The sequence below is a fragment of the Cnephaeus nilssonii genome (assembly GCF_951640355.1).
Source record: "Cnephaeus nilssonii genome assembly, chromosome: 5".
Taxonomy (NCBI): domain Eukaryota; kingdom Metazoa; phylum Chordata; class Mammalia; order Chiroptera; family Vespertilionidae; genus Cnephaeus; species Cnephaeus nilssonii.
The window spans coordinates 30,651,965-30,665,219 of NC_137076.1; the positions used below are offsets into that span (position 1 = coordinate 30,651,965).

The 13,255-nt window shown below is 48.3% G+C and overlaps 1 protein-coding gene across 2 annotated transcripts in view; it reads left to right on the forward strand.

Moving 5' to 3' along the window:
• Positions 1 to 13,255, forward strand: part of GNG7 (G protein subunit gamma 7) — a 127,167-nt gene that overhangs the window by 24,672 nt on the left and 89,240 nt on the right. The gene's annotated exons all lie outside the window — the stretch shown is intronic.

The window sequence follows — 13,255 nt, forward strand, 5'->3', positions numbered from 1 at the left end:
TAGGGGACCCCAAGGTGGACTTCCTTTACCAGAACCAGGGGGAACAGGCTAAGTTTGTTTTGCTCCCAGGGAGGCTGCCTGTGTTGTCTTCATTCCTTCAATAAAATATTCACTGAGCACCCAGACTGAGTCTGAAAAGAAAACCCTACAGGACCTGAGGTGGTGATGTTGATCTCTCTTTATGAGGAGTCCACAAATTTCTGTCAGGGCCAGAGAGTAAATATTTTCAGCTTTGCAGGCCAGACACTCCCTGTCACTGCTACTCAGTTCTGCTTTTGTAAGCATGAAAGTGCCATAGACAGTATTTAAGTGAACGGGCATGGCTGTGTTTCAATAAAACTTTATGTACAAACATACATGGTTGGCCGGATTTGGCCTCTTGTCTCTTACAGATCAGCCTGGCCCTCCTCCTTCCCAATGCCGAGGCCTCTTACTCAGAGTGGTATGTGACACTCATGACTACCCCTTCTTCTCTGAGGCTTCCTTGGAGATCTCAGGCTGGCTTTATTGCCTTTCCGAGCCTCAGTTTCCCCATTCGTAGAATGAGGGTAATTATACTCCTTATGGAGTTCTGTATAGATTGTTAGATATTATAGGACAGTGGTTCTCATCTGGGGCGATCCTACTTCCAAGGGACACTGGGCAGTGTCTGGGAACATCTGTGGTTGTCATGACTAGGGGTGCCCCAGGCACCGAGTGAGTGGGGACCAGGATGAACACCCTGCAGTGCCCAGGATCCTCCCTCCCCAGAGAACAGTCCAGCCCTGAATGTCTATAGGGCTGAGGGGAGAGACCCTGGTGTCTAATAAGTTATCTTGCAAAGACCAGGAGATGTTAGTTGTCTGCCTGTCTTTGGACCACTGCTTCACTCTTATTTTCCAGAACTCTCCATCCATAAAACCGCTGCCCTCCTGCATGCTTGTGCGCTGGCTGCACACTTGGCAGGCATTGGTTGAGTGCCACCTGGCGCCACGGCCTCCTGAGTGGATGCACCCCATTGTCCAGATCTGTCTGGGTGTCCCGAGGCTTCCTCCAGCAGCAAGGGTCTCAGCCACCTGTCTTTTCTCCCCCTCCTCCTTCCTTTCATAAGAGCAAGCTTCCCCGCTCATTAGCATATCCTGTTATTAGTGCCTTTCTTTTCTAGGTTATATAATGCTGTCATTATTAGATGCTGTCACAGGGACTTCATGTTCCCTCAATCATATTTTAAAGCATTCTCAAACTTACAAAACTAATTGCCTATTGGCGCTCCCTTCTTTTCTTTTCTTTTTTAAAATAAACTTTTATTTTAGAATTGTTTTAGAGTCACAGAAAAATTGGGAAGACAGTATAGAGTTCCCATACATTCCGCACCCAGTCCCCACTATTGTTAACATCATACATCACTCTGGTACATTTGTCACAACAAATAAACCAATATTGGTGCGATCTTATTAACCAACATCCGTGCTTTATTCAGATTCCCATCGTTTTCCCCTAATGCCCCTTTTCTGCCCCAGGACTTCACCCAGGACCCCACATGACATTTCTCGTGCCTCCTCAGGCCCCTCTGGGCTGTGATGGTTTCTCAAATTTTCCATATGCAGGAACCAGTTCTTACTCTAGGAATAGATTATAAGGGGACCTGACCTGTGGCGATTTTGCAGATGGGAAACTATCCTATCTAGAATGATATGAAAATTTTGCTCACCAAATTTAGGTATTTTGTTATTTATTTATTTTTCTTTATTCCCATCCCCTTACACCCTCCTCTTTGGCAACCATCGGCTGGTTCTCTGTATCTGTGAGGCTGTTTCTATTTTGTATTTTCATTTATTTTGTTTTTTACATTCCACATGTAAGTGAAATCATGGTCTTTGTCCTTCTCTGTCTGACTTATTCCACTTTAGCATAATGCCCTCTAGGTCCATCCGTGTTATTGCAAGTGGGTAAGATTTTATCTTTTTTATGGTTTAATATTCCATTGTGTATGTGTATCACATCTTTTATTTATTAACATATTTTTATTGATTTCAGAGAGGAAGGGAGAGGGAGAGAGAGATAGAAACATCAGTGATGAAAGAGAATCATTGATTGGCTGCCTCCTGCACACCCCCTATTGGGGATCAAGCCCACAACCCAGGCATGTACCCTTGACCGGGATCAAACCCGGGGGACCCTTCAGTCCGCAGGCTGATGCTCTATCTACTGAGCCAAATCGGCTAGGGCACATCTTTTATTTTTATTATTATTTTTTTAATCCTCGCCCAAGGATATGTTTTTATTGATTTTTAGAGAAACATCAATGTGAGAGAGAAACATCGGTTGCCTCCGGTATGTGCCCTCACCAGGGATTGAACCTGAAACCTAGGTATGTGCCCTGCCCAGGAATCAAACCTGCAACCTTTTGGTCTACAGGATGACTCTCCAATCAACTGAGCCATCCGGCCAGGGCTCACATCAGCTGTTGATGGACACCTATGTTGCTTTTAAGCATATCTTGGCTATTGTAAATAATGCTGCAATGAACATAGGGATTCATATATCTTTTTGAAGTAATGTTTTTTCTTTGGATAAGTATCCAGAAATGTACTTGGTAGATGTGTGTCAGCTCTAATTTTAGTTGTTTGAGGAACCTTCATGCTGTTTCCCATAGTGGCTGCACCAATTTGGCAATCCCACCAACAGTGCATGAGGTTCCCTTTTCTCCCCATCCTCACCCACCTGGCTGTTGGTTGATTTAGTGGTGACAAATTTAGATATTTTGGATGCCCTTTGCAGTTAGAGTTTTCTAGATGGTTGATAGAGATGAGGTATTTACTAACGAAGACAGGCGACGGATTTTTCAAGGCGGGGGGGAAGCAACAGCTCTCTTTATATATTGACATATATTTTATTGATTTCAGAGAGGAAGGGAGAGAAAAACATCAATGATGAGAATCATTAGTCGGCTGCCTCCTGCATACCCCCTACTGGGGACTGAGCCTGAAATGGGCATGTGCCCTGACCAGGAATTGAACTGTGACCTGTGACCTCCTGGTTCACAGGTCAACGCTCAACCACTGAACCATACCGGTTGGAGCAACAACTCTCTTTTGAATTTAAAAGAAGTTACCCTTTGTGGTTGTGAGTGTTTTGGGTTGCCAGGTGGTCTAAGATTTTGCCAGGTGATGGCAAAGGCAGGGTCGAGCTTTCCCTATGACCTGGGATCTAATTTCAGGATGAGAGAGTGGAATGTTTGTCTGCACAGGTCCTGGATATGAGCATTTGTGGCTAAAATATTGCCATTTTTTATAGATCGCAAACTTCAGCCCACTAGGAGCTGAATCCAGGCTACCTAGTTTTGTAAATAAAGTTTTATTGGCACATGGCCACACCCATTTGTCTACGACAGCCCTGTTGAATTGTAGGGACAGGACTGTGTAACTTGCACAGCCAAAAATATTTACTGGCTGGCCCTTCACTGAAACACATTGCTGGGCCCCAATCTTGTGAATAAAGCAGGTCATGGAAATTCTAATACAATAAAGAAGTTCTATATAAGTTAATATATAATATATGACAAAGTTCTAACAATAAAACGATGATGTGCTATTAACAATATGTCAGGCACTGACTTAAGCATTTTGTAGATTTTCCTTTAAATCCAGAAAACAAACCCGTGTGGGAGGTGCTGCCACCCTCTCCATGCTACAGATTTGGAAACTGAGGGATGGAGGAGGGAGGAGTCGTGAAGATGGGACAGACAGTACGCCACCGTGCTGCCTCTCAGGTGCAAGAATATCCGTCCACACCCAGCCCCTCCTTGGGATTCAGTGTAGCTGTTTTAATTGGGAATGAAGAGAGAGGTCTGTTTTCCTTCCTATTTTCTTTTTTTATTGTCCAAAATTGCTCCTCTTCCCAATTAGTCATCTGTCCCTCCGTATATTACAGTCTCAGGTGGTGGGGATACTGCCTAGCATGGTGAGGTAATCCTGTCCCCAGGGACCTGGGTGGTATCTGGGGACATCTGTAGTTGTCACATGGGGTGCCCCTGGCACTGAGTGGACGGGGGTTAGGGATGCTGCTCAATACCCCACAGTGCTCAGAATGGGCTCCAAGAGAATGACCCGGACCCAGTGTCAGCAGTGCCAAGTGGGAGAGACCCTGCGTTAATTACTTGGGGAAAAATTGAGGCCAAATCCCTGCTCATAGACGACACCAGAACAAATCCCAATGGTCAGACCATGTAAACCAGAGGAACAACCTTCCCCAACCCCCCATGTTACTAGAGGAGAGTCGGCCAGCCTCTAAGGCACCAAGAGCATTGTCCTACTCGGCTCCCAGAGACCTTTAACCCCTGGGGTCAAGATCACTGTGCCCATTTTCCCTGTCTCAGTCCTGGCCAAGTCCGCAATCAGCCTAGTGGTTTTGGAGCAGGGTGTCACTGCCCTGGCCCCCAGGTGCCTTCCCTAGTCCCCAGGCTCTCCTCCCCCTTCATCTGCAGTCAGAGCTAGTCAGGGTGACATATTTAGATGGTTACTGTGGTGATGAGTGAAGGCTGAGGTAATAGCTGCAGTGAGTGCATAAAAGCCAGCGCTGTTTCTATATCCAGCCTCCAGCGAGATGAGGCACTCCTGCCACGTGCGGGTGGGATGGCAGTGTGGGAAGGGAAGGGGTTCATATGTCCTAGTTCACCCACTCGGATCTCAGAGGCAGGATCTGCCACCTGGGAGGGGGAGAGCTGCCTGTTGCTGGGTCCCTGGCAGTCCCTGACATGAAGGGCCTGCTCAGAGCAAGGGTTCTCATCCAGGGTGACCTTGCCTCCAGAGGACACTGGGGCATGTCTGGGGACATCTGTGGTTGTCAGGACTAGGGATCAAGTGGATGGGGTTCAGGTATGCTGCTCAGTACTCCCCAGTGCCTAGGAAGACCCCCCGACACACACACACACACACACACACACACACACACACACACACACAGAATGCCTGGTCCCCATGTCTGCAGTGCCACGGGGAAGAACTTTGCTTTGGGGGAAAGATGATAGAGGCCATGGATTTATTCAGTTTCAGAAACTTGGTGCTGGCATTGAAGTCTTGATAATTTGTGAAATCCCAAAGGCTTCACTTTCTTGCCCTAGTTGTTCTACCACTCTCCTCTCATTGAGTTTACCAGTCCCATTGGGCTCTGTGTCTCTCCAGGTTATTAGGGCAGTAGAGGTTGGGAAAACAGAAAAATGAAAATGACATTGCTATTCAGTGCTTGACATTAGAAAAATGGAATCGCTGACTAAATGTCTACATGGAGATGCCAGGTGAATCAGCCCAGATGTCGGTGTATCAGTTGTCTATTGCTATGTAACAAATGCCCCAAAACTTTTATTACCCCACAGCTTCTATGGGTCAGGAGTTTGGAAGCAGCTTACCTGGGTGGCTCGGGCTCAGAGACTAGGGAGGTTTCAGAACACGTGTCAGCAACTCCTGCCTTGTCTGAAGGCTCACCTGGGCTGGAGGAGCCACTTCAGGATGGCTTCCTGATGCGGCTGTTGCTGGGAGGTCTCAGCTCCTCTCCACACGGACCCCTCCACAGCGCTGCGTGACCATCCTCGCAGTGTGGTAGCTGGTTTCCCCAAGACAGAGTGAGGAGGAAGTCACGACTTGGTCGCAGAAGCGATGTGCTATCACTTCTGCCACATGCAAGTGTCACACAGACCAACTGTGATACAGAGTGGGATGAGGCCACACAGGAGCATGAATACCAGGAGATGGGTCATAGGAGACTGGCAGGGAACTAGCTCTGACAATAGACAAATGTGACATTAGTTTATTTGTCCAGTGTTCCTAAAGAAAGACAAGCATACCACCTGCCATCGCCAAGAAATGCTATGTGAAGCGATGGATTTAGTGATTTCACCAAGAAATGGCAGTTGTTGGTATTTTGAGTGCAGGCCATTCCCAGGGCATCCTGGGTAGAATTGCAGTTTCTGGAACCATCTTTGGGATGCCTTTTGTCCACTTAGCTGTTTTTATTCTTCTCAAAGTTTGGAGGTCAAAAAAAAAAAAAGTTTGGAGGTCAGACACGGGGTGGGTGGATGAGAGATATGCGTCCAGTGTCTCCTTTCCACGTGGTGTTGGCGCACAAGGAGGAAGAGGGCCTCGCGAGAGCTTCACGCCGGGCGGTGAGAGGAACTGAATCTCCCTAACGAGGAATGGCAGGAGGAACAGGTTGAGCCTCAGGCTGGATTGCACAGAGCCTCAGCAGTAAGGGGAGAGTGAAGAGGCTGTCTCCTGCTCTGCATCTTAGAGGCAGCTCCTCACTGGCCAGCAGGTGCTTTTCGTTGGCCAAACGGGACTGGGCAGTCATCCACGGGAGGGAGTGTAGGGTGACTCTACTGGGGCTTTTCTCTGATATGCCCCTGGGGCCCTGTGGTTCCTGGACCTGACACGGCTCTGGTGTCAGTTAGTCGAGGCCTGAGTGGTTAGGAGCTTTTGATTCTCCCGTATTATTGTTATGACACGGGCAGGGGCTTGGAGGAAAAGGGAGGATATCCATTTGGCCAGGACTGACCTAGCTTCTCTCTGGCTCTTTTTCATCACATCTGTTGAAGGAATCAGCTGGTAAAATGTGAGTGCTTAGCAATCATCTGGCCTAAGATGGGCTCCCTCCCTCTTTCCTCTTAGTGCTTGATATAACTCCTAATTTATCTGTTCAAGGCCCTCTTTTAATAAACTACTTTTTATTTCTTTATTTTGTTAATCCTCACCCGAGAATATTTTTCCCCATTGATTTTTTTAGAGAGAGTGGAAGGAAGGGGGAGAGACAGAGAGAAAAACATCAATGTGAGAGAGACACATTGATTGGTTGCAGGGATCAAGCCTGCAACCAAGGTACGTTCCCTTGACTGGAATCGAGCCTGGGACCCTTAGGTCCACAGGCCAACGTTCTATCCACTGACCCAAACCAGCTAGGGCAAATAGACTACTTTTTAAAGTAGTTTTAGGTTTATAGAAAAGTTGAATAGATATTAACAGATAGTCCCATATTTCCACACTCCTCCTGCGCGCGCCCGCGCACACACACACACACACACACACACACACATTTCCCCCTGTTATTACCATCTTGCATTGGCTTGTTAAAACTGATGAGCCAATGTTGATATATATGTGCAGTTATATATGTTGATATACATTGCAAGTGCAATTATAATTTTGAAGACCATCACTAAACAATTATTGTGACCCTGCTTCATGTTTGGGACCGTCCCACCAGAGGGTTCCAGCACACGAAAGCCACCGTCATTGTGTCTGCAATGTTATTCTCTGCTCAGAAAACTAGGACTTCTCTTTCGGGAGCACACGAAGCCCTCTGGAATCTGACTCCAGTTCATGGATCATCAAACTCTTTCTGTAAAGGCCAGAGTGTAAATATTTGTCTCTGCAGGCTGAATGCTCTTAATCACTACTGCTCAACTCTTCTATTGTGTAAAAAGAACATGTAAATGATGAGGGAAGGCTTTATGCCAATAAAGCTTTATTTACAAAAGCAAGCAGTGGCCCGGATTTGGCCCACAACCAGAGCTTGCCAACCCCCGCTTTAGTTCATCCTCTTATCTTTATCTAACATTTGTTATCTGCTAGGCCCAGAATTGGGAAATAATTAGGAATTCATGCCTGGGGCCTCTCTGGCCTGGCTTCAAGTCCTGGCTGTGCTTGCACATACCTTGAGCACATACCTTTGAGTGCTCAGTATGGCTCAGTGGTTGAGCATCGACCCATGAACCAAGAGGTCCCTGGTTCGATTCCCGGTCAAGGCACATGCCCTGGTTGTGGGCTCAGTCCCCAATAGGGGGCATGTGGGAGGCAGCTGATTGATGTTTCAATCTCTATATTCCTCTCCCTTCCTCTCTCTCTAAAATCAATAAAAACATATTTAAAAAAGAAATGAATTGTGCCCTTGCTTGCATGCTCAGTGGTTAGAGCGTCAGCCCACACACTAAAGGGTCTTGGGTTCAATTACCAGTCAAGGGCATGTACCTGTCCCATCCCCCGGAGTGTGCAGGAGGCAACCAATTGATATGTCTCTCTCACATCGATGTTTTTCTCTCTCTCTCTTTCTCTCCTCCCCCCCCCTTCCACTCTGTCTAAGAATCAATGGAAAAAATATCCTCTGGTGAGGATTAACAAAGAAGTGAATTACAATAGTTATTATAACTAAATGAATATATATATATATATATGAAACATTTAGCACAGAGACTGGTACATATGTGTTCAGTAAGTATCGGGACTTTTTAAAAAATGTATTTTTGTTGACTTCAGAGAGAAAAGGAGAGGGAGAGATAGAAACATCAATGATGCAATGATGAGAGAGAATGATTGATCGGCTGCCTCCTGCACGCCCCAGTGTTCCATATTTTTTGAGGATTCCTTTTAAAAATAATCTATTATGTTATTAGTTCGCTAATGCTGCGTAACAAATTATCCCAAATGTAGTGGCTTAAAACAACACATTTCGTATCTCACAGTGTCTGTGGGTCAGGAATAAGGTGTTGGTTTAGCTGGGTCCTCTGCTCAGGGTCTCTCACTGGTTACAATTAAGGTGTCAGCCAGAGCTGGGGTCTCATTAGAAAACTCAGTGGGGGAAGGGGCCAATTCCCAGCATTGTGGCTGTTGGCTGGATTCAGTTTCTCTGGTCCTTAGTTCTTCTCTGACTGCTGGATGGAGGCCACGTGGACTTTGCCCGTGTTGCTAATTGCTTCGTCACAGCGTGCAGGCCGAGACAGCAGTTGAGTTTGTTAGCTAGGCGGAGGTCACCGTCTTGTGCAGTGTAATATCAGAAGTAATGCCCCCTCACCTTTGCCAGAGTCACTGTCCCCACCAACACTACAGGGGAGGGGATGAGACAAAGGTCATGGGACCAGGCAGGCAGTAAACAGTTTATTTCTATCTCTTTTGTTCTGGGTTTCAGGAGTACTTCTCACAGAGCACTTTCTGTGTGCGGTGAGAGTTGCATTCGTGTTCAAATTTCAGTCTTTTCCTCAACCCCCAAGTAGATGGTCTTTGCTCTTCCTCAGCGGAGAACATGGAGCCACGGGACGTAAACACGCAGCCGTGAGGTGCCATGGCCAGCACTCGCACGCGTCTGCCTGACCCACAGGGCCATGTGGTGCCGTCGTCTTTCCCATGACTCCTGCCATGTAATTAGTGTGGAATGCTGCTTTTCTTCCTCAGAAGAAGCCAGTGTTTACCAGCCACCTTGTAGGAAATTCTCACAACACCAACATACTGTGTGTCTGTCATACGCCGGGGCTCCTGGAGGGCCAGAACCATTGTGATATCCTCATCCGTCCCCCTGCCCCAGAGAACCAAACGCACCCTGGAGAGAACACACAATTTTAAAATGTTTTTAAATTGATTTTAGAGAGAGAGAGGAAGAGAGTGTGAGGGAGAGAAACATCAATGTGTGAGAGAAAAACACTGATTGGCTGCCTCCTTCCTGCGCACCCCCTACTGGGGATCAAGCCTGCAACCCTAGCATGTGCTTACCCCTAGCTGGGAATCGAACCCGCAACCTCTTGATGCTCAACCAACTGAGCCACACTGGCCAGGGCGAGAGCACACAATTTACAGGTGTTAATATCTTACAGGAATGACAGGGACGGTGTGTCCCTTTTTTGCTGCTCCATGAGAGTGGAATCAAACCTGGGGCTCAGGTGTGCCTCAGAATCTACCCGGGGGCCCCTGGCTTCAGGATTGATGGGTTAAAGCCCATTCCATCCCACTTTGGCAGCCCACGGGCCCCTCTGGCCCCCAGTTCTCCATGAGTGCCCTTTTGCCCCACCCCTTCCGCAGCCCATGAGATTAATAACAGGGTCCTGCCCCAAAAGGGATTTACCCTTCAAGATAAGACAGCAGCTCAGGAAGCTGTAGTGCAGTGTTTTTCCCTCCTCCCTCCTTCAGGAGCGTACACTGGACAACATTTGGGGACATCTATGGTCCTAATGACCTCGGGAGCCCGGGCATTAGCCCCGGTGGGCCAGGAATGTTGCAGCACCCCACAGTGTCCAGGACGGCCCCAACGAGAACGGTTGCCCCAAATGTAAGCCTGAGGAGAGGGATTCTAAAGGAGGGAGGGCAGCATTTGCAAACGAGATGTTGGTTGTGCAAACCCTTTGAAAAAGTTTTGGCATGGCTCAGTGGTTGAGTGTTGACCTATAAACCAGAAAGTCACGGTCCCAGTCAGGGCACATGCCCGGGTTGTGGGCTTGATCCCCAGTGTGGGGCATGCAGGAAGCAGCCAATCAATGATTCTGTCATCATTGATGTTTCTATTTCTCTCTCCCTCTCCCTTCCTCTCTGAAATCAATAAAAAAAAATATTAAAAAAAAAAAAGTTCTGGCAGCTCTGATCTAGAGAAACAGGTTGTGATTTGCTGGCTTCCTGCCCAGATTTGACATCCTGGGTCCGTGGGGGCTGGTTCTGCAGCTCCTTACTGGTGATGGGCTCTAAAGGGTCCAGAGCAATCGGATTCCTCCAGGCCTGTGTTGCTTTATCAGGGATCCCCCTAAACCAATTTCACGGCCCTATTTTTGGCAGTGTCGGACATCCAGGCTTGGGAACTCAGGATCCGGTCACCTGTGTCCCTGCCCACCACCCAGTGCTAGGACACACTCGCTGACAATCTGACCAATCTATTGAACCCTTTCTGGATGATAAGGAAAACGGAAATTGATTATCAGGAAGTTAACGAAGGACGAACCTCAAGTACTCTTGGTTGGAGATTGTAGTTTTTGTCTTCCCTTTTCAAGGTGGCAGATGACACCGCTGAAGTCTGCCGCTGAGAACTAGCAGCATCACCGGCTGGCTCGAAGCCAAGCCTGCGCTGACCCGCCCTGTGCCCGGCCCCTAGGAATGCAGTGGGTTCCCGAGTGCCAGGCCCATTTCAGGCCAGGTTCCAGGCAGGAAGGGGCCCAACCTCCCCCACGTCTAGGCCCGGCCTGGTCTCCTCCTGCTCCGCAGGCCGTTCCCTCAGCACCGACTGGATGACTCACAGAACGAGGAGTTACTGAGCCCCTCCTGAGGGCGGGCTCGGGGACAGCGATCGGAACCGCCACGAAGGCAGAACACATGAGATTCCTGCCATTTGGGATCTCGTCTCTCCCGGGAGACTCAACTGTGAACCATGTGATGCCAATGGGCACAGGGTCTCTCCAGGGGCAGGGGCAGTGTCCTGGGATTATATAGTGCGAGGCTTGCACCCCCTGTAAATACCCTAAAAGCCATGGAATCGGACACTTTAAAAGGGTAACTTTTATAGTATGTGAATTACACCTCAATTTTTAAAATATATTTTTATTGATTTCAGAGATGAAGGAAGAGGGAGAGAGAGAGAAGCGTCGATGATGAGAGAGAATCATTGATTGGCTGCCTTCTGCACACCCCCACTGGGGATCAAGCCCGCAACCCTGGTATGTGCCCTTGACCAGAATCGAACCTGGGACCCTTCAGTCCGCAGGCGGGTGCGCTATCCACAGCCAAATCAGCCAGGGCTACAACCTTAATTTTTTACAAAGGATGTGGACAGTGGGGCTCATCGTCTGTAGGAAGTGCTGCCTACAACAAGAGTAAGCGTGAGTCCTTCCCGAGGGCGTTCCTGATCATCATGGTAAATGATGCCCATTTCCTTGAGGATTTATTTCTCCCTCCCAGCACTTGGGATTTTCTACCCAGAGTGTTCATTATTTGTGTCTGAGGTTTATCTGCCCTGCCTCGTGGACAGTTCCTAAGGGCAGGGTCTGTGTGGGGTTTGCAGGCCCCTGAGCACCCTGCTGTTGCCGTCTTGAAATTTGCATTAATTTTTGAACCAGGGGTCCCACGGTTTCATTTTTTCACTGGCTCTGCAAATTCTGCAGCAGGTCCATCAGAGAGGTCCCACTTCCTCTTTTCACTGTTGACCCTTCTGTGGGGGGCGGGGGTGGGGGGCGGTGTGTGTGTGGCTGGGATTCACTCTGATGGGAAAGTGAAAGTCCAGCGGTTTGTCTGGGTGAGCGAGCCCGTGAAGGTCATGGGGACAGCCCGGTGCCAGCTGGTGGAGCTCACAGCCTGCCATCTCGTGGCCCCGGGGACAGAGCATCAGGGATGTGTTTGTCCAGGCTGCTCCCTGTCCTGGCCCAAGCTGGTCTGGGCCAAGGGCAGCAGGGGTGGAGGTCACCTCACTGCTCAAGTCCAAGTCCAAGGGCTCAAGCACAGCAGCCAGCAGCTGGTGTCTGCAGGACCCGGGGACAGGGAGATTTGCAGTTGGTAGATGTGGAGGCAGAGTGAGAAACCATTTTTAAATGATTCATAAGGCATCCATGTTTGCAGCAGGATGATTCACAACAGCCAAAAGGTGGAAACAGCCTAAATGTCCATTCGTGGATGATGGATAAACAATGTGTCCATCCACACAGCAGACTATTACTCAGCCTGAAAAGCAGTGAGGCACTGACACTCGCTACAACATGGATAGATCTTGAACACATGATGTTCAGTGAGAGAAGCCAGACACCAAAGGCCACACAGTGTGTGATTCCATTCATGTGAAATGTCCGGGACAGGCACATCCTCAGACAGGAAGTAGGTTAGTGGTTGCCGGGGGCTGGGGAGTGACTGCTGATGGGGACAGGTATCCTTAAAGGGTGATGAAAATGTCCTAAATTTAATTATGGTGTTGGTTGCACAACTTTGTGAATATACTAAAAACCACTGAATCATGCACTTCAAATGGGTGAATTGTGTAACATGAAAATTATATCTCAATAAGACTGTCTAATTACCAGTTTATTAGTCACTGTTTCCTGGTTTTGACAATGTCCCTTAGTTGTGTAAAGAGCTTCCATCTGGGGAACTGGGACTCCTCTTTACTAACTTTGCAATTTCTTGTGAGTTTTTAATTCATTCAAAAATTCAACCTTTGGGCTGTTGAAGGATCGTATACATAGATGATTCCTGCAAGGCTGAGGCAAGTCTTGGCCTCCAAGTCCGTGGGCAGGTTGTTCCAGCCCTTCCATCTCTCATCTCTTCCAGCCACTGCTGCCTGGTAGGAAGTCCCGGGTGCCCCTCTTGCCCCAGTGCCCCAGCAGTTCTTGTCCTCATTTGCAGCCTAGAAGAGCAGATCCTGTTGGGTAGATTCTAGCAGCTTCAGGATCCCAAAGGGCTTAGGGCATTCCTGGAGCAGCGGCGCCATCTGCAGGTGATGGTGGGGATTTCAGTTCGCCATCCTGGCCTTTTAACTGACAACAAATTAGCCTGAA